Raw genomic sequence first — 21,355 nt, forward strand, 5'->3', positions numbered from 1 at the left:
TGTGTGTGCGCACCAAACTATATTAATTTTTTTGATCACAAGTCATAACACAAATAGTATCGAAAAATCTCAAAAGTATAAAGGTCTCAACTTCAAATTCCTCATGGGCATTGAAAATATTTTTAAGGGAAGGATAACACTCTTGGAGTTGAAATGTAACAGTTAACGCTCAAATGATAAAAGATAAACTTTTTAGGACAAACAGTTTGAACATGTATTGATCACAAGATAGACATATCAACTTATTAGAATTCAAATGACAAACAACCTTTGGGATTTACAAGAGAAAACTCAAAGAATAAAGAGTCAACTAACTAGAAACGATAAATAAGAAAAGGAAACTATAATTTTTTTTTATATATATAATATTTTTTTATTCATAAATATATTTACACAAAACAAGAGAATTTTGTATAAAATGATTATTTTATACAAAATTACAAGAAAAAGTGTTTCTCTTGTTCTTTTTTTTTTTTTTGGAACTTTGATTTTCTCTTTTTTTTTTCTCCTTTTTCTCTGTTTTTTTTGACAAGAGAGAACACAAAAATAAAATAAAATTACAAAAAAATAAAAAATAAAAAATAAATAGAACACATATTTAAATTTTATTACAAAATTCTCATTCTATTATGAAAATTATCCCTCTAGTAAATGTCATGTTTCAAATTCCAAAAATGTGACTTAACCAACGAAAATGATAAATAAAAGTTCAAAAAGATGTTTTCTCAACTTTCACAACTTACCAAGAAATGAACAACTTTAAACTTAAAATTTCTCTCAACTATTTGTGTTAACAACCATTTTACCACGTGTTTGGAAAGTGCACAAAAGAACTTTGGAAATGTAATGCCCCGACTAATTTTAAGACCTCGGACCATTAAAAACTACTAAGACATAGCTAATATTTTGAAATACATGCATAAAATAATAGAACTTTATTATAAAAATCCAAAATAAGGGATCCCATTGTTATTGCATAAAAACATAAAGAAAACATAAACCTTTAATTATTTGTTCAAATACTGAATGCGGAAAAATAAATACATAAATTGAAAAGACTAAAAAATATAAACTTCATCCACGATCATCTAGCAGTCCATCCATTCAATCCATCCCCAATACACATGCCAAAGCTACAAAGAATCCATCCTGCCCTCCAAGCTCATTTTCCTGCACCATCTAAAATAAAAGGAATGAGTCTAATGCCCAGCAAAGAAAATCTACTAAGACATAACATAAATCATAAGACTAGAAACATATACTATAAAACATATGATGTAAAAACGTATATTGTATAAACATAGGACTACAATATTAATGGTCATTAACTCATTACTGTAGTATGTGATAAAACCATCTAGGTCCTTAGTCTACTAATCGAGGTGGGTTAGATCACAAAACAGTATATGATAAACCATCTAGGTCCTCAGTCTACTAATAAAGGTAGGTTTAATCATAACTCTAATCCACGATAATGATAAAAAAATATTGGGATTTATTTTCTATCTAAGCAACTATAATACCCAAGTGACTATAACATAAAACATATTCATATACATATATAACATATCATATCATATAAACATTTCATAATACATATAATCTAACCTATTTTTCTTACAAAAAACTAGGATATTGGAGACAAGAACGGGATTGTAAAACTCCTAAAACCAACAGTAAAAATCATGAGTTTCTAAAGAAATGGAGATGAAACAGAGATCTAAACCATCAAGATAGAAACTTACCGAAAACCTTAAGTTTCAAGAAACTTAAACACCTAACTAAAAGCCATAATAATGAGTTAGGATCTAAAAGAAAATAAAAGAACTATAATGAATTAAACCTGAGGATAAGAATACCTTGGATAGACTAGAACTTTGATCTACACCCCAATACCGAAATGTCACTCTATCTTACTTCCCAAGTGTTTAGAAAAGCTTTTAATCCCAAAACCCTAGTGTTTTCTCTCTAGAATAAACTTAGCAGCTTGGAGCCTATGAAGAATGCTTTAATAATGAATGAAATGGCTGAGTACTAGGTCCTATTTATAGAGTTCAAGGAGTAAAACTAACCCCTTTTAAAAAGAATAAATAAATGAATATAAATTGAATAAATTTGAATTATATGTTCAATAGATGCCCAGTACTCGGTCAAAAACATTCAGGAGAAAATCTACGTTGTTGAGGGCTGTTTCTAATTCAATTCCACAAAGTTTCAAAATATGTGAGTGGAGTCGATATATCGCCTCCCCCATATTCCCGAGCCTCCGTAGTTCGTTCGTGCAAAGTCGACGTGTTTTCCGTATCAACCTTAGGCGACATATCAATCCCTATAGCTGCGATATATCGGCATACACTGATATTTTAAACACGTTTTTGCACATTCTTAGCACACTTGAAGTTAACAACGTAGGATGTCTCCAGATACCGTGCTAGGATGTCTTCCTCCAACTCCCACGTTGTCTCCCATTCTTAACTATTACTCCATTGGACCTTGACTTTCGGAATACTCTTCGACCGTAATTCCTTCATCCCCTTCTCTAGGATGCTAACCAATCGCTCCTCATAACTCAGGTCTTTCTAGAGTGCTAACGTATCATACTTGAGAACGTGAGACGGGTCTGACACATTTCTACGCAACATCGAGATGTGAAACACATTGTGGCTATCTGCTAGAGTTGGCGATAGGTGTAATCTATATGCTACTGTTCCCACCTTGTCCAATATCTCAAAAGGACCTATAAACCGGGGACTAAGTTTGCCTTTCTTCCCAAACCACTTCACTCCTTTCATAGGAGATATCTTTAAGAAGAATTGATCTATGACTTTGAATTCCACGTCTCGTCGCTTGGCATTCACATAACTCTTATGTCGACTTTGAGCAGCGAGCATACACTTTCTGATTAGCTCGACTGCGTCTTGAACCTCTCTAACAGCTTCAGGTCCAAGAAGTTGTCTTTCTCCTACCTCATCCCAATGTAATGGCGATCGACATTTCCTTCCATAAAGTAACTCATAAGGTGCCATACCGATCGTTGCCTGGTAGCTATTATTGTAGGAGAATTCTATAAGTGGCAAATACTTACTCCACAATCCTTCGAAGTCTAGTACACAAGCGCACAACATATATTCTAAAATCTGTATGGTACACTCGGACTAACTGTCGGTCTGAAGATGAAATGCCATACTGAGACTTAGCTTGGTACCCATGGCATGCTGCAAGTTTCCCCAAAATCTCAATGTAAACACCGACCCTCTATCATATACTATGGTCTTAGGGATTCCATGCAGTCATACTATTTCTCGAACATAAATGTTTGTGTACTAGTCTGCAATGTACATAGTCTTGACAGGTAGGAAGTGAGCTGACTTGGTGAGTCTATCTAATACAACCCAAGCTGAGTCATGTTGCTTATTTGTTTGTGGTAATCCTATCACAAAGTCCATGGATATATCTTCCCACTTCCATTCTGGAATACTAAGCGGTTGCAATAAGCTTGCAGGTCGCTGATGTTCTGCCTTTACTTACTGACATGTAAGGCATTTGGACACATGTTCTGCTACGTCTTTCTTCATTCCTAGCCACCAGTATAGTGCCTTAAGGTCGTGAGTCATCTTGGTCGACCTCAGGTGAACTGAGTATGGGGTAGTGTGTGCCTTTTCTAAAATCTTCATCTTAATTCCATAATCATTCGACACGCACACCCGTCCTTTATATCTCAAGGATCTCTGTCCTGATATGGAGAAATCCGTAGTCTTGTCTGTTGGAGTATGTCCTAAAAGCATGTAAATGAAATTTATTATTTCAATGAATAAATAAATACAATGGTCTATTATTGTTATATTTAGATTATTAAATTATTGTTTGAATAATTTTTTTGTAAATATCAGAAAAATTCCATATTCATTATTGAGATTGTGATCTTGTATTAGTATGAGAGAATTAAAATCACATGAATGAATAAAGATAGTCAACAACAAATTGAAGTTATGGAATTCTTTAATTAGTGTTGTAAGTATGGTTTACAGAGTATCATGTTGATACAAATAATCTAGATTCAGATTATTGATGTGGTAAGACATCTCGGTAAAGGTGTTTTATATAATATGATTATTTATGACAAAGACCGATATGAATAAAAGTCTTTATCCAAAAACCATTTAATAATAAAGATTTGTAATTCATATCATAACTGATGATCATTTTTAGATCAACCTAAATCCTGAGTATTCATGAACTCTTGTTTATGTTTATTAAATCTTTTGATTCATTCGTTAAGGTCTCTTCATAGATTGAGGCTAATGACTTTTGTTTTGGAGATTTAATATCATGGATGGCTGGGAACATGTATCAACAATATGGAATCTAATCTTTCCTAACAGATCGTATATTGGTTCCCTTAAGGGTTAATTATGGAACTGAATGATTTTGAGCTCAAATATATAATTAGATTATAGATTAATTATTCACTAGTGAATTAATGGTACTTAAGGAACAAGAAGTAAATTAGAAAGGTAAAATGGTTATTCTTCCATTCTAATTTATGAACTAATTAATTAGAGGGTTGAACTATTGTAAGATGGTTATATCAATAAACAACTTAAAATAAGATTTCTGTAAAAGTATATCTATAACATAAAGAGTTCAATTATGAATTTATAGTGGAGAAATATCATAATTAATAAATTAACTATTATGATTAAAGAGTTTAATTATTTAGTTTTAATTTATTGGAGCTTAATGTTATAGGTCCATGGTCCTCGAAATGGCTCAAACAAACACTAACAAAGATAAATACAAAAATGGGCAAAATGACTTATTTGATAAGTAAAATATTTTTCTATGCACTAAACATAATTATTGTATAATTATGTGTAATTAATTAATTGAGAATTAATAAATTATTTGATTTAACAAAAATATAATTAATTTTGAATTAATTTATTTTTGGGATATTTGGTATTTAAATAATAATGAAAATTGGGAAAATCACATGCCCTACCTAGCATGGGTTGGGCGTGTAGCACAGTGCACAGACACTGTGCTACACGCACAAGAAGATTCCAAGAGAATCTTGGTTCAATAATTTTAGTTATTTAAATATTAAATAAATAATGAGATATTTTAATGTGATTAAAATATTATTATTTAAACAAAAATCTGATAACTGATTAGTTATTTTTAAATTGTTTAAAATAACTAATATTATTTATTTTAATATATATTGGATATATTAAATAAAGGAGATCAATTTTTTCAGAGCGATACTTTTCAGAAATATAAAATATATCGTGAAATCTCCATGAGAGAAATAGAACAGTGCTACAAGCATAGGTCACTGTTCTTCACAAATTTAGTTCCAAACTTTATCAGATCTCATGTGTTGAGAACATCTGATAAATAGATTTTGCCTATTATTTTGTATAACGAGCCCACACTCGTTCTTTGTGTGTTGAGAACATTTTAGAAGATCTTGGTGTGAGATCTCAAGGATTTTTTCGTACAAAAAGATAGCCGCAAGGAAGTACTTGAGGTAATTTTTCTATTCATCTTTTTGATTCAATATATATATGTATGTGAAGAAGTAGATCTGGAAATCTTGTGGGGTTAAATTAACAAATTTGATTGTTGTTCCGCTGCGTATAATCTCTGATTTGATCTATAAATACCAACAAATGGTACCAGAGCCATCTTCACATATATATATTGAATCTGTGTGGGTTTAGTTGTAACGCCCTGGTTAGCCAAGACCGTTACACTATGTGATTATAAAGGTGTATGACTTGCTAATCAAGTCATTTAGTTGAAAGCGTGTCACTAAAACCATTAATGAACTAAAGTTTAAGGGTTTTGGTCATAAAAAATACATTTCATATAATTAAATGTATAGTACAAGGGATCGCAAAAGAAACAACATTTGAAAGTCAGTTTACAAAATTCTAGGGTATAAACAACCGCTAGCCACTCTAAGGGAAAAACAGACATTTATGGTCCTCCTGTTCCTGTCACTTCCTCAACCGTGGCGGCTGAGCAGCTAGTCATGTACATTCTGCCTTCAGAGCTCTCTGAGTCAGGGCCAATCAAGCTTACCCTTGCCTTTACCTGCACCATGTAGCACCCATGAGCCAAGGCCCCGCAAGAAAACATAACATCATAGCACAACCATTGATAATAATCACATAACTCTTAAAGCACATTTATACACTTAACAGTCCATATTAATCACATAACTCATAGACATAACCATGAATCCATAAGCTAATACTCAGCCATTCAGCACGTCATATTCAACAGTTAACAATGATAATCAGATCACACAATAATCAGGGTCGACACCCTTAGGTCGCACCCTCTATTTACTCTATTGAATCCAGTCTGCTTAAGCCGAGCTCAGTGAATATCAAGCTGTCCTCAGCTACAGTGGCTGAGCCGCGCCTTGTGCGCCAATGTAAACTCCGACACTCTTAGGCCGTTGGTTTAATATTCTCATGGAATAATACTAACTTTCATAAAGCATACAAGAATAGGGAACCCTTAGTCCCATTATAAACTCACAACCAGGTGCCGTTCTCTTACCTTTAATTTCCAAGTGTTTTGATTACGAGAGATGCCCCTTGGGCACGATCTGTTTCCCGAGCCCTAGCTTTTACCTAGTCACAACCAAGATAAGGGATTCCATTAATAATTGTATAAAGGTTTCCGGTTAAAGTTCTAACCTCCGGGACATCGAATTCCACCAAACACGGTAGTGGGATCGATCCCGAGCACCCTAGGTTAGGTTCCCGCGCCTAAAATCTCCAAAAGACCAAAAATGTCCTTAAGGGCCGTGGCCCAAGCTTCCTATGCCGCGACTTTCCCCTGACCAGAGGCCCAACCTCACCAAAAACCAGACACGAGCCGCGGCCTAGCATTCCCCATGCCGCGGCTCGCCCTTCTTCCTCAGCTCCTATCTGCTTCAGAGGGCCACGACACACCAAGAACTGAGCCGCGGCCCGACCCCTTCGAACCAAGAAAATCCACCATTTTTAACACTCAAATCTCACTCAAATCCACCCAAAACCATCCCAATGATACAATCCAATTATCACAAACATTCTAACATGTTTTCAGCAACATAACCCAGCAAAAACCTAGTCTAGAAACTCATCAAAGTAACATTTTAATCTTTGAAAACCACAAGCTCAAGAACACCAAAACCAGCCAGGAAAACCCAGAATTCAAACACTAAACCATAAATTGAAGCTTACCTTCACTGAAGAACCAATCCTCCAAGAAATTGCTGGGCTAACTCCCAAGTCTTCTGCCTTAATTCAACCTTTAAATTCAGAACCCAAGAACTCTTAGAATCAAGCCCCAAAGATACATAATCAAATGAACAAAAATAAAATTCAAGGCTTACCTCAGTTCCTGGTTAGATTCATTAGCTACTACTGGGTTAATCTTCCAAAACCTCAACTCAATTCACTGAGTTTCCAACCAAATTTCCTTAGTTTCTGTAGTTTCCCTTGAGAGAGAGAGAGAGAGAGAATAGAGAAAAGGGTCAGTTTGGGTAAGTTCCACCGCTTTTTTAGTTTTACTTAGTCTATCCTTAATTGATTAAGTCAATCCCGAGGCTCGGGGTACCAAAAACGTCCCCGAGGGAAAAATGGTAAAATTCCCCAGTATTCCCACCTAGGCTTCCCAACCTCAAATATATCTCCAATTATTTATTTTCATAACTCGATAACCCAGATAACCATCTAATACCCGAAATACCCATTGACTCGGCCCGAGCCAAATATTAGATCCCATTGTGACTTTCCCACTAGCTGGCTCCCTAGGATCGCCTCAAGTCACATGCTGCAGATATACCTACATAATAATGTGGTCCTCACAATTATAACATATAATCACATTTATGCCCTCAACGGGATAAAATTACAAATATACCCCCTTTAAGCTAAACAGGGCCTACGTGCATACTAATACTCGTATACATGCATTTCATATATTCATATAATCATACAAGCATGCTTACCACATAATCATGCAGTAAATTACTTAATTCACACGTAAACCAATTATGCCCTCCTGGCATACTAATCAAGGCCCTTAAGCCTTATTAGTGAGTTTTGGGTTGTTACATTAGTTTTATGCATTTATTTATTTATGATGAATGAATGGATGACTTAATATGATTGAATGCATGAGAATGTTGAATCGTTAAATGTATGGTGTTTTTGGGTTAGGATTTGTTTATGATTAGATCATTGTGTAAGCCATTAAGGGGCATAGGATTTATGTAATTTTATTTGGTTTTTGAAATCATAAAATTGTAATTCCAATCACACAAAGTCAAAACGGAGCCGGGATTCAAAATTCAGCCACCGTTCCTCTGAGGCCGTCCTCCGAGCTGCTGCCGGGGACGCCGTACAGACGTCCTGTACGGATCCGTATAGTGGGCCCCAACAACACATTTCAGTGCCACGTGTCCCCGTCTTACTGGTCCAGAGTTTTTTTTTTCCTGAAATTAATCTGTTATTTTTTTGAAATTTTAAAATGTTAAATATCCTATTTGTTAGAAATTTGATATTTACATAATGAGATATTTTTGTTATCCTAACAAACTTTTTTTTAATATCTTATTTAAAAATTTATTTTTCAAAATAAGAGATTTTAATTAAATTTATTTATGTTTTTTAATTAAAATTTGTTTTAATTAGTGGAAAATAAAATTATGATTATTTTAAAGTTTTGTTTTAATTAATCAAGATAATTAGAAAATTGTTTTCTTATTATTATTCTGGACCAATGACACATATCCTACTGAAAGTAAAGTGAAGAAGCCCGATGGAGATCAAGGCATTTTTTATTTTATTTTGATTTTATAAAGAAGTTGTAAAATTAGAAATACCCAAAAGCACCCGGTTCAACATTTATTGTTTATTTATTTAAATAATTGTTTTCATATGATTGATAGTATGTTCATGCATTTTGTGCCATACATAAAAAACCCACACAGTTATTATCATGCATCTCATTGGTAGAAACATGATTATTAGGATTGTCCTATATGTTTATATGATTTGTTTTGCGAAACCAATTGCATATAAATTACTTAGTTTTATTCTTTGAAAACTTGGTAAAATATCACACCGTTTTTTTTAAGTCTTTATGACTTAATTTCCTTAAATCGACTTTATTTTAAAATTATTTTTTAGTAAAGTTTAAATGAATATAATTGGTAATTTAAAATTGGATATAGACCTAGAAACATGCTTTCTTACCAATTTTAATTATGTTCATAAAGTTTAAAGAATCTATAATTAATTTGGAATTAATTAGGTTAAAAACACTTATTTCAAAATAGTGAGTGGGAGAGGGTTGATAACTACCCATGGTCTTCATTATTAATATAACACCGTGAGATATGAATAGCGCCTCGCAACGACTTTGTTTCCGTTCCCCTAAGGAAGGTGTCTAGACATGTCAATAGCAAGGTTATATTTCTTACGAAGATAGGAACTAATGTTGTATTTTAGGTTTGACCGACCCTAAGGTGGCATGTCCTAAGTTAAGTCATGAACTCCAAAATAATGGGTTACACTCACAAAGTTATGATTAAGCTTTTGCAGTGGATAATCATAACTTGACCAAACTAAGTGGTACTTTAATGTTTAAAAGAGAAAATAATGAGTTATTTTAAGTTTTAAACAATAAAGATAAGAATGTCTTATAAATTCTCTAAGATTAATTTGATCGACCCTAAGGCAGCATTTTAATTGTTAGAAAGTTTTATCGTGGAAATTAAACATTATTTTATGTGTTTTAATTGTGCTCATGCATCACGTTTAATTTTTGATACTTTGATATTTATTTTTCTAAATATAATAATATTTGTATTTTTTATTTTATTCAAAAAATGTCTATCTCTAATAATCCAATCACTTCTTTAATCGCACAAGAAAAATTAACTGGTGATAACTTCACAAAATGGAAATCAAATATGAATCTATTGTTGGTTAGCGAAAACCACAAGTTTGTCCTAAATGAGGAATGTCCTGAAGAACCTAGCGCCACTGCCCCGAAACATATTCGGGACAAATATGATGCATGGATTCAATCTAATAACAAAGCTAAGTGCTATATGCTTGTAAGCATGAGTGATGTCTTACGAACAAAGCATGAATCCATGGAAACTGCTTTTGAGATACTATAATCTCTCAAGGAAATGTTTGGGCGCCAATCTGATCAAAGTCGTCATGAGGCTACTAGAACCTACATGAATGCTAAGATGAAGAAAGGTCAATCTGTGCGTGAGCATGTCTTGAGCATGATCAGTGTACTCCATGAAGCTGAGATGCACAGAGCAGTCGTGGATGAAAAGACACAAGTAAGCATTATACTTGAGTCTTTAACTCATGCTTTTTCTACATTCACAACAAATTATGTCATGAACAAATTAGAATTTAACATGACACAATTATTGAATGAATTACAAACTTTTGAGTCTTTGAACAAGACAATCTTAAGTCAGCCTGAAGCAAATGTTGTTGAAGCCAAACCATCTTCTTATAAGAAGAAAAGGAAAAGCAATAACAATGACTACAAACCTAAAAAGGACAATCCGAAAAAGACAAAGAAGTCATCCAAGGCACCCGAGAACAAAAAGAACAATGACCCCAAAAAAAAGGCACCCCAAGGAAAGTGTTTCCATTGTAATGTCGACGGTCATTGGAAGAGAAATTGCCCAAAGTATCTCGCCAAGCTGAAAGAGAAAAAGAAAGGTAAATTAGATTTACTTGTACTCGAAGCTTGTATGGTGGAACATGATAAATCATCATGGATAGTTGATTCTGGTTCCACTAACCATGTTTGTTCTTGTTTGCAGATGCTTGAGTCCACAAAGCAGTTGGAGCAAGGAGAGATGACTATGAGAGTGAGAAGTGGAGCACTTGTTTCAGCTAAAGCATGTGGAACAATCCGTTTAAATTTTAAGAACAATTTTCTAGTTTTGAATAATGTTCTCTTTATTCCTAAAATTACTAGAAACATTTTTTCTTTATCTTTGTTACATGAACAAAATTTTGGCATTTCTTTTTATAATAATGTGATTTTTATTTCAAAGAATGGGAACAATATTTGTCATGCAAAACAAAAAGACGGACGGTACATGCTTAATCCAATTGAAAAATTGCTCAATAATTCAAAATTATTCAAAGTAGCTAATCCACAAAGTAACAAAAGACAAAAGGTTTCTAAAGAAAATGACACGTATCGTTGGCACTTAAGATTAGGTCATTTTAGTCTAGATAGGATAAACCGGTTAACTAAAGATGGACCTTTGAGGGAACTAACAGTTGGAACCCTACCGGTTTGTGAATCCTGTTTAGAAGGAAAATTGACAAAACGACCTTTCACTTCAAAGGGAAATAGAGCCAAAGAACCACTAGAGCTTATACATAGTGATGTATGCGGTCCAATTAACAATCAAGCTCGAGGTGTTTATGAATATTTTGTCACATTTACTGACGACTATTCTAGATACGGTCATGTCTACCTATTGCTTAAGAAGTCATAAACTTTTGATAGGTTTAAAGACTTCAAAGCCTTGGCTGAGAAGCAATTAGGTAAATTTTTAAAGACACTCTGATCTGACCGTGGTGGTGAATATTTGGATTCTGAATTCAAAGATTTCTTGCTGGAGCATGGTATTCTAACCCAACTCACAAAACCTAGAACACCACAACAAAACAGAGTTTCAGAGAGAAGAAACCGGACCTTGTTGGACATGGTCAGGTCTATGTTAAGCTACTCTTCACTTCCCTTATCGTTTTGGGGATATGCACTTCAAACAGCTAATTACATTTTGAATGTAGTTCTGTCCAAAGACATCACTAGAATTATGGAATGGAAATAAACCTAGTTTACGACATTTTCATATTTGGGGTTGTCCTGCTCATGTGCTAAGACCTAAATTTGGAAAATTGGATTTAAGGTCTGAAGTGTGTATATTTGTGGGCTATGCTCCAGAAACAAGAGGCAGATATTTCTATAGTCCAAGTGATCAAAAGGTATTTGTTTCGACGAATGCAACCTTTTTAGAACACGACTCTATGAATAATTTTAAACCTCGGAGCAAAGTAGTTTTTACAAGAACTAATGACAGATAAAATTTCATCTCCATATTCTTCATTAGTTAATGATAAAACAACCAAAGAAACCACAATTCCAGAAAAGGAAAAACCAGTGCAATGTCGTAGTGGGAGGATTGTGAGACAACCTATTTGCTACGAACATAAGGCACACGTTCTTGTATCAAATACTGAAAAGGACGATTCATTGAATTTTAAAGAAGCAATAGAAGACCCTGATGTTGATAAGTGGCAAGCTGCCATGAATCAAGAAATGGAATCAATGTATTCCAATTATGTTTGGAACTTGTAGATCTGCCTGACAATGTTAAAGCCATTGGATGTAAATGGATCTACAAGAAGAAAATGGGTGCAGATGGAAAGGTAGAGACTTATAAAGCAAGGCTTGTGGCCAAAGGCTACACACACAGAGAGGGTGTAGATTATGAAGAAACATTTCCCCCTGTAGCCATGCTTAAGTACATTCGCATACTTTTATCCATAGCTGCCATCTATGATTACGAGATCTGGCAAATGGATGTCAAGACAGCCTTTCTAAATGGCCAACTTGATGAAACCATATATATGGAACAACCAGAAGGGTTTATTAAGAAGGATCAAGATCAAAAAGTATGCAAGTTGTTGAAATCCATATATGGATTGAAACAAGCATCAAGATCTTAGAACTTTACTTTTGATAAACTATCAAAACATATGGCTTCGAAAAAAATGTTGATGAAGCATGTGTTTATAAATACATCAAAGAGAAAGTTGTGGTTTTCTTTACGTTGATGATATCCTACTCATTGGGAATGATGTAGAGACTTTACCAAATGTAAAGAAATGGTTGGCTGACAAATTCCAAATGAAAGATTTGGGAGAAGCGAGCTATGTTCTAGGCATTAAAATTCTAAGAGATAGAAAGAACAAGCTCTTGGCACTTTCACAAGAAAATTATATTGATAAAGTGCTTGAAAGATTCTCTATGGAAAATTCCAACAAGGGTCAATTGCTGACCAGACATAGAATTACTCTTTGCAAAGATCAGTGTCCAAAGATACCACAAGAGCAAGATGACATGAGAAAGTATCCCTATGAATCAGCTGTAGGGAGCCTAATGTATGCAATGTTATGTGCTAGACCCGACATATGTTATGCAGTAGGGATTGTCAGTCGTTATCAGTCAAATCCAAGTTTGGAACACTGGATTGCGGTGAAACATATTCTCAAGTATCTCAGGAGAATGAGAAACTATATGGTAGTATATTCGGGTAGTGACCTTGAACCTACTGGATACACTGATTCAGATTTTCAATCAGACAAAGATAGTAGAAAATCTTACTTCTGGGTTAGTATTCACTCTTGGTGGTGGAGCAGTTGCCTGGAGAAGCATTAAGCAATCCAGTATAGCTGATTCAACCATGGAAGCTGAATACATAGCAGCTTGTGAAGTAGCTAAAGAAGCAGTTTGGCTGAAAAAGTTCTACACGGATCTAGAAGTGGTTCCAGAAGTGGAGAAACCACTTGTTCTTTACTGTGACAACAGTGGAGCAGTGGCTAATTCTAAAGAACTAAGAAGCCACAAGAGGGGAAAGCATATAGAGCGCAAATACCACTTAGTCAGAGAAACCGTACATAGAGGAGATGCGTCCATTATGAAAATCACATCAGAACACAACCTGGCAGACCCGTTTAAGAAGACGCTTCCTGCAAAGCAATTCGATGGTCATGTACGTAATATGAGATTCAGAGAAAGACCTTACTTGCTTTAAGTACAAGTGGAAGATTATTAGGAGTATGTCCTAAAAGCATGCAAAAGACATTTATTATTTCAATGAATAAATAAATACAATGGTCTATTATTGTTATATTTAGATTATTAAATTATTGTTTAAATAATTTTTTTTGTAAATATAAAAAAAATTCCATATTCATTATTGAGATTGTGATCTTGTATTAGTACGAGATAATTAAGATCACATGAATGAATAAAAATAGTCAATAACAAATTGAAGTTATGGAATTCTTTAATTAGGGTTATAAGTACGGTTTACTGAGTATCATGTTGATACAAATAATCTAGATTCGGATTATTGATGTGGTAATACATCTCGGTAAAGGTGCTTTATATAATATGATTATATATAAAAAGGACCGATATGAATAAGAGTCTTTATCCAAAAACCATTTAATAATAAAGATTTGTAATTCATATCATAACTGATGATCATTTATAGATCAACCTAAATCCTGAGTGTTCATGAACTCCTGGTTATGTTTATTAAATATTTTGATTCATTCGTTAAGGTCTCTTCATAGATTGAGGCTAATGACTTTTGTTTCGAAGATTTAATATCATGGATGGCTGGGAACATGTATCAATAATATGGAATCTAATCTTTCCTAATGGATTGTAGATTGGTTCCCTTAAGGGTTAATTCTGGAACTAAATGATTTTGAGCTCAAATCTATAATTAGATTATAGATTAATTATTCACTAGTGAATTAATGGTACTTAAGGAATAAGAAGTAAATTAGAAAGGTAAAATGGTAATTCTTCCATTCTAATTTATGAACTAATTAATTAGAGGGTTGAACTATTGTAAGATGGTTATATCAATGGACAACTTAAAATAGGATTTCTGTAAAAGTATATCTATAACATAAAGAGTTCAATTCTTTATTGATAGTAAAGAAATATCATAATTAATAAATTAACTATTATGATTAAAGAGTTTAATTATTTAGTTTTAATTTATTGGAGCTTAATGTTATAGGTCCATGGTCCCTGAAATGGCTCAAACAAACACTGACAAAGATAAATACAAAAATGGGCAAAATGACTTATTTGATAAGTAAAATACTTTTCTATGCACTAAACATAATTATTGTATAATTATGTGTAATTAATTATTTGATTTAACAAAAATATAATTAATTTATTTTTGGGATTTTTGGTATTTAAATAATGATGAAAATTGGGAAAATCATATGCCCTCCCTGGCATGGGTTGGGCGTGTAGCACAGTACACAGACACTGTGCTACACACACAAGAAGATTCTAAGGGAATCTTAGTTCAACAATTTTAGTTATTTAAATATTAAATAAATAATGAGATATTTTAATGTGATTAAAATATTATTATTTAAACAAAAATCTGATAACTGATTAGTTATTTTTAAATTGTTTAAAATAACTAATATTATTTATTTTAATATATATTGGATATATTAAATAAAGAAGATCAATTTCTTCAGAGCGATACTTTTCAGAAATAGAAAATATATCGTGAAATCTCCATGAGAGAAATAGAACAATGCTACAAGCATAGGTCACTGTTCTTCACAAATTTAGGTCCAAACTTTATCAGATCTCATGTGTTGAGAACATCTGATAAAAATATTTTGCCTATTGTTTTGTATAACGAGCCCACACTCGTTCTTTGTGTGTTGAAAACGTTTTGGAAGATCTTGGTGTGAGATCTCTAGAATTTTGCCGTACAAAAAGATAGCAGAAATGAAGGACTTGAGGTAATTTTTCTATTCAGCTCTTTGATTCAATATATATATGTATGTAAAGAAGTAGATCTAGAAATCTTACGGGGTTAAATTAACAATTTTGATTGTTGTTCCGCTGCGTATAATCTCTGATTTGATCTATAAATACCAACATTGTCTTCTTCGACTGCAGCCATATGTGATACTAACATGTCATCATGCCCTTGTTCGATTCGTATTTCTTCTAGTAAACTTAGCTGGATGGAAAAATTAGCCAGTTGACCCCTGGCTAGTTCTATTCCGGCATTAATCAACTCTTGCTGTAGCAGCTTTTATATTCCGGACAATGCTGCTAGATTTCTATAACTCTTATGACTTAACGCATTTGCAACTGCATTCGCTTTTCCTGGGTGGTATAGGATTTCACAGTCATAATCCTTTACTAGTTCTAACCACCTTTGCTGCCTCATGTTGAGCTCCTTCTATGTGAAGAAATATTATAAGCTTTTGTGGTCTGTATAAATCTCACACCATTCTCCAGAAAGATAGTGGTGCCAGATTTACAATGCGAAGACCACCGCTGGCAACTCCATATCATGTGTTGGATAGCGTTGCTCGTATTTCATTAGCTGCCTTGAGGCATAGGCTATTACTTTATCATTTTGCATCAGCACACAACCCAAACCTTGCTTCGACGCATCACAATATACTACAAACTTGTCGTTGGGGGTTGGTACACAAAGTACTGGTGCTGAGCGTAATTTTTCCTTGAGCAACTAGAAGCATTCTTGACATCTATCCATCCAGTTGAACTTTTGTTGTTTACGGGTCTGGTTGGTAAGCGGAGTGGCTATCTTAGAAAAGCCTTCTACAAATCTCCGACAATAGCCTGCTAGCCCGAGAAAACTTCTAACTTCTGACGCATTCTTAGGTCTTGGCAATGTTGGGGTTTTATGCCCTAATTAAAACCTAAATTCTTTGTAATCTCATTTTATTATCAACAAAAGAATAGAAATCATTTTTTGACTTGGTTAATCACTTTGCTCACATGTTTTATTTTCATGATTATTTGTTTAATATAAACTTCTATTAAATCCCGAGCATATAGCTAATCTTATTTATAGTGACGTAATCACAGTGGAATATAAATATGATTATATGTTCAAAATAAGTTAGTCCTAAGATTAGTTAGTGCACTAGATTTACACTGACTTGCCAATCTACGATATGATCTACTCACACATTACAGTGTTATGTTCTTTCTAGAACATTAGCAAAGTAGATAAGATCGGATGTATTTGTAACATCGGATAGGACCGATATTGACAGTTGATAAGATAAGTAAACATACCGTTATTATCAATTCTAGTCATATCATATAGTTAACCATAGGTCAATTCAATCTCAATTATGAGTGGTTAGTATTCTAACTGATTGTATTATTTGAGTTCTTTGACTTGTTCGTTACCAGCTTACCCTACAGACTAGCCCATACTTACATCTTGGGAACTTGGTAGTATAATTGAGTGGGAGTGTTAATCATAGATATGAACATCTGAAGCTTCTGATGAAGAAGTGAAACGATGGTTTCCTTTTAGTTTGGTTCAAGGTGTTAAATGATAGAGATCTCATTTCAGTAATTAAATTAGTTTACTGAGATATCATTTATAAGGAACTAAGTGTTTTAAGGATAAAATACAATGAGGGGTAAAACGGTATTTTAGTCCTATCTCATTGTAAACCGTCTATAGAGGATTGAGTGACAATTATGGTTGTAACAATGGATAATTAATAGCATATCTATATTTTTTATAGAGCATTCTATGAATTCAAGAGTGCAATTCTGAGTCTATAGTGGAGTCACGAGAAATTAATAAGTTAGTAAATTTATTTGTTAGATTTATGATAACTTATTGGAGCTTGATTTCATAGGCCCATGGTCCCCATTGTACCTTGGATAAAATCATCTAGATAGTCTCAATTAATTGATTTAATTATCAATTAGAATTATCAAAGTTGACCAGGTCAATTTTGGATAGTTTCACAGAGTTGTGTAATTTTGAGAAGAAAAGAGAAATTATGGCAGATTTATTAATTAAGATAAATTGATATCTAAATTAATAAATAAGTTTAAATCAAGGTTCAAATTATAAATAATTAATTTGATAAAGGATTTAAATAATTATTTAATTAATTAAATCAATAGAAAATAATACATGCCTTGATTTTAAGTCCAATCGGCTTATAATCAAATGGGAAATTTCACGGGCCTAAAGCCCATGATAATTTCGACCTATGACTATAAAATGGCTATTATTTTATTGATTTTTTAATTAAATTAAATGACCTAATTGAGTCTATAAAAAGAGTGCTTAGAGATAAGTCAAAACATAAGTTTAATCACTGGTTTTTTGATAGTTTTAGATTCTTTCTAAACACAAGTCCTTTTCTAAGCCTCTTTGTTATTTTCTCTCCTTCTCTCTCTATATATATATATATCTCATGTGTTGAGAATTTACCACACTAGTCTAGGTGATTCTAAGGATACATTGGAAGGCTGTGAAGAAAATAGAAGATCGGTTCAGTTTCTTGATAATACTCTGCGACAGAGAGGATACAAGAGTTAGAGAAACTGAAGGAATGATTCTTTCATTCCGCTGCGCATACTGTAAGTATTCTATTCTTTGTTTCTCTTTGAATTCAATTTTAGAAACATGTTTTAGGCTATCTCGTATTAATTTGTTTAATATTAGATATACATGAAAATAAATAGAGGTCCTGTATAAGCTAATCCAACAACTGGTCTCAGAGCCTTTGGTCATCTTTATTTTCATGCATGAACATGTTTAAAATTGAATTATTTGATATGTTTGAATAATTGGATGGTTTTCATGTTTTTATGAAGCATATTGATTTTATGTGAATTTTAGCAATTTTTAGGTTATTTTGTTGTGTTTTCTATGATATTAATTTTTATATATGCTTTATTTTGTATAAAACATGTTAAAAATTAATTAGAAAATGGTTTTGGTTTGAAAAATTGCTCAAAAACTTTTTTGGAAAAAAATTGGCTTGGCTCCACATGCGTGAAAGCACGCTCGCGCGCACCAACCACGGTGAACAGTACCCATGGGTACTATTCATCCAATTTTTTTTAAATTAAAGAAAATTAAAATTGTAGATATTTATTATTTATAATCAAAGCAAAAAAATATCAGATTTGTTATGTATTTAAAATTGTTTTTTAAAAATAAGATATTTTTGTTAGTTGTGATTTAAATAATTAGATATTTTCTACAAAGATTCAAATTTAAATTAAAAAATAGACTAACAACTTAATTTTAAATCTTTTAATATATTAAAATATTATAATTATGATATCAGATATTTAAGATATTTTTCATTTAAATTCTTGATATTTTTATTAAATCTTTATTTGAAAATATAAATACTTTTTTATTATATAGTTTTTAATATTTAAATTATTTGAAATTTGAATATTGTTAGTTAGATATTTTTATGGATATTTAAATTTGTTTAACTATTTTGAGATATTTTAGGATTGTTATAACTATTTATATTTTATTTTATTTTTTAATGGTTAAAATATTAGCTAATAGTTATAACAACACAAGATATTTTGGAAAATAGTTAAGATATTGATTTTAAAATTTAAAATTGGTTAAATTTTGAAAAATATCAATTTTTTTTCAGCCAATTAATAAAATATTTTTTTTAATAAATGAGATTTAAATTAACTTTGGTTAATTGTTGTTATATCCTATTTAAATTAAATTAATATTTTTTTTATCAAATTAACCTAAAACCAAGTTGATTGTTGATAAATGAAATTTAGATTAACTATGGTTAATTGTTGATAAATTTCATTTAATTGTTGGTAAAAAATTTAATTAAATTGAATTTTTTTTGATAAATTCTAGATAATTAATTGTGGTATTTTTGCAAATGAAATAAATTGTGGTATTTTTGCATAAATTCATAGAATTGCTCATATAGTAACATGATTAGGCCCATCCAATTATAGCATGTATGTTTGCACTATATGTGGTATTTTTGCAATTGGACTTAGATGCATATAGTGGCCCATATGTTTGTTAGATATATGGTATTTTGCCAAATAAAATATTCATAAAATGATTGGTTTTATTTGGGCCCATTAGAAAATGTAAAGTTTAAATTCCTCTCTTGTGTGTGATTCCACTTGTGAAGGCCCATTTCCTTTGCATGACTATAGTGGGCCTAATCAATTAATAACAATTAATTAAACGAAGGTTTAAATTCCTGTCTTTTGGACCTTGTATGGAAGATAGGGGGCCTTTGTAGTGGGAACGGCATACTGGACCCAGCCCTCCTCCATACAAGCCCAATTGTTAAGGTCCATTTACCTGAGTTGGACTTAATTGTATATGTTCATTATATTAGTTAAACCTAGATATTGATTAGCAACAAATTAATTCTAAATTAATTGAATTTGTTTCAATGTGACACTTTAGAATTAATAAGAAATTATAGGACTTTGGTTTTAAAAAAATTAATCTGTTTATTTTTTTTTGGAAAAACCATAGTCATTAATTTTCTAAAAATAAATAATAAAAATACTATTTTTAATTTTATAATGAGCTTATTATAGGAATATTATTCGATCTCCACCGTTGGTTTAACATAGTCAATAGCTTAATGGGGCATCGAGGCGCTTTGATTCGTCCCCCTATGGAAGGTGTTCATTAGTTCTTTTGACAAGGTTATATTTCGAAAGATAGATAATTATAAGTCAAATTCTACTAGACTCACCCCTATGGTGACTACTAGGACTAAATCTATGATTATCGAAACCGTGGGTCTAGCTCATAAAATAAGAGATTTTGTTTTCTTATTTTGATCGAATAGTAGGTTGTTAATAGTGGTGTCCATTATTAAATGAGTTTACAACTCTATTTAACTAGTGGTATTTTTGACTCTCGCCAACCGGGACAAGGATATCATAGATTAGTTAAAAACCTAAAGAAATAGATATATGATTGTTTTTTATATTTTTTCTCATATTTTACATATTTTGGTATATGTTGTGTTATTTATTGAAATTTGTGTGAATAGAAGTTTTATTGAGCAAATGTGATTGATTTCTATTTTATTGGTAATTTTTAGTTTTAAGTTAAGTAGTGTCTGTGTATACTCCCATCCTTTGTCAACTTTCGATGGAGAAACTCACTAGAGAAAACTTCCTTAATTGGAAGCAGAATATCAACATAGAGTTGATTGGTGGCAACTCTGAATTCGTCATGATTGAGGAATCCCCAGAACGAGCATCGTGTCCGCACGTTTGTGATGGCACCGTCAATGCTCGTGATGGGACCGTAAATGCTTGGATAGCACTATCTCCACACATATGTGAAGACATCGTAAATGCTCGAATGGTATCGTGTCTGCACTTTTGTGATCAACTCAACTATGGTCTGACACATCTCATGAATGAGTTTCAGATTATTGAACCTATCATGGGTGGACCTAGTAAAGGAGGTGAAAATAAGACTACTGATGTTGCTGCTAATCTAGCTAAGGTTGAAGCTAACCCAGCTTCGTCTTCGAAAGATGGAAACAAGAGGAAAGGTGGACAAATAAACAACCCCTAGCCTGCAAAGGCTGCAAAGACGAGTTCACAACCATATGCACAAATGCCTAAGGGGAAGAACAAGAAAAACAAGAAAGGTAAAGATAAGTGTTTC

The sequence above is a fragment of the Humulus lupulus genome, chromosome 7, assembly GCF_963169125.1.
Source record: "Humulus lupulus chromosome 7, drHumLupu1.1, whole genome shotgun sequence".
In the NCBI taxonomy this organism is placed as follows: Eukaryota; Viridiplantae; Streptophyta; class Magnoliopsida; order Rosales; family Cannabaceae; genus Humulus; species Humulus lupulus.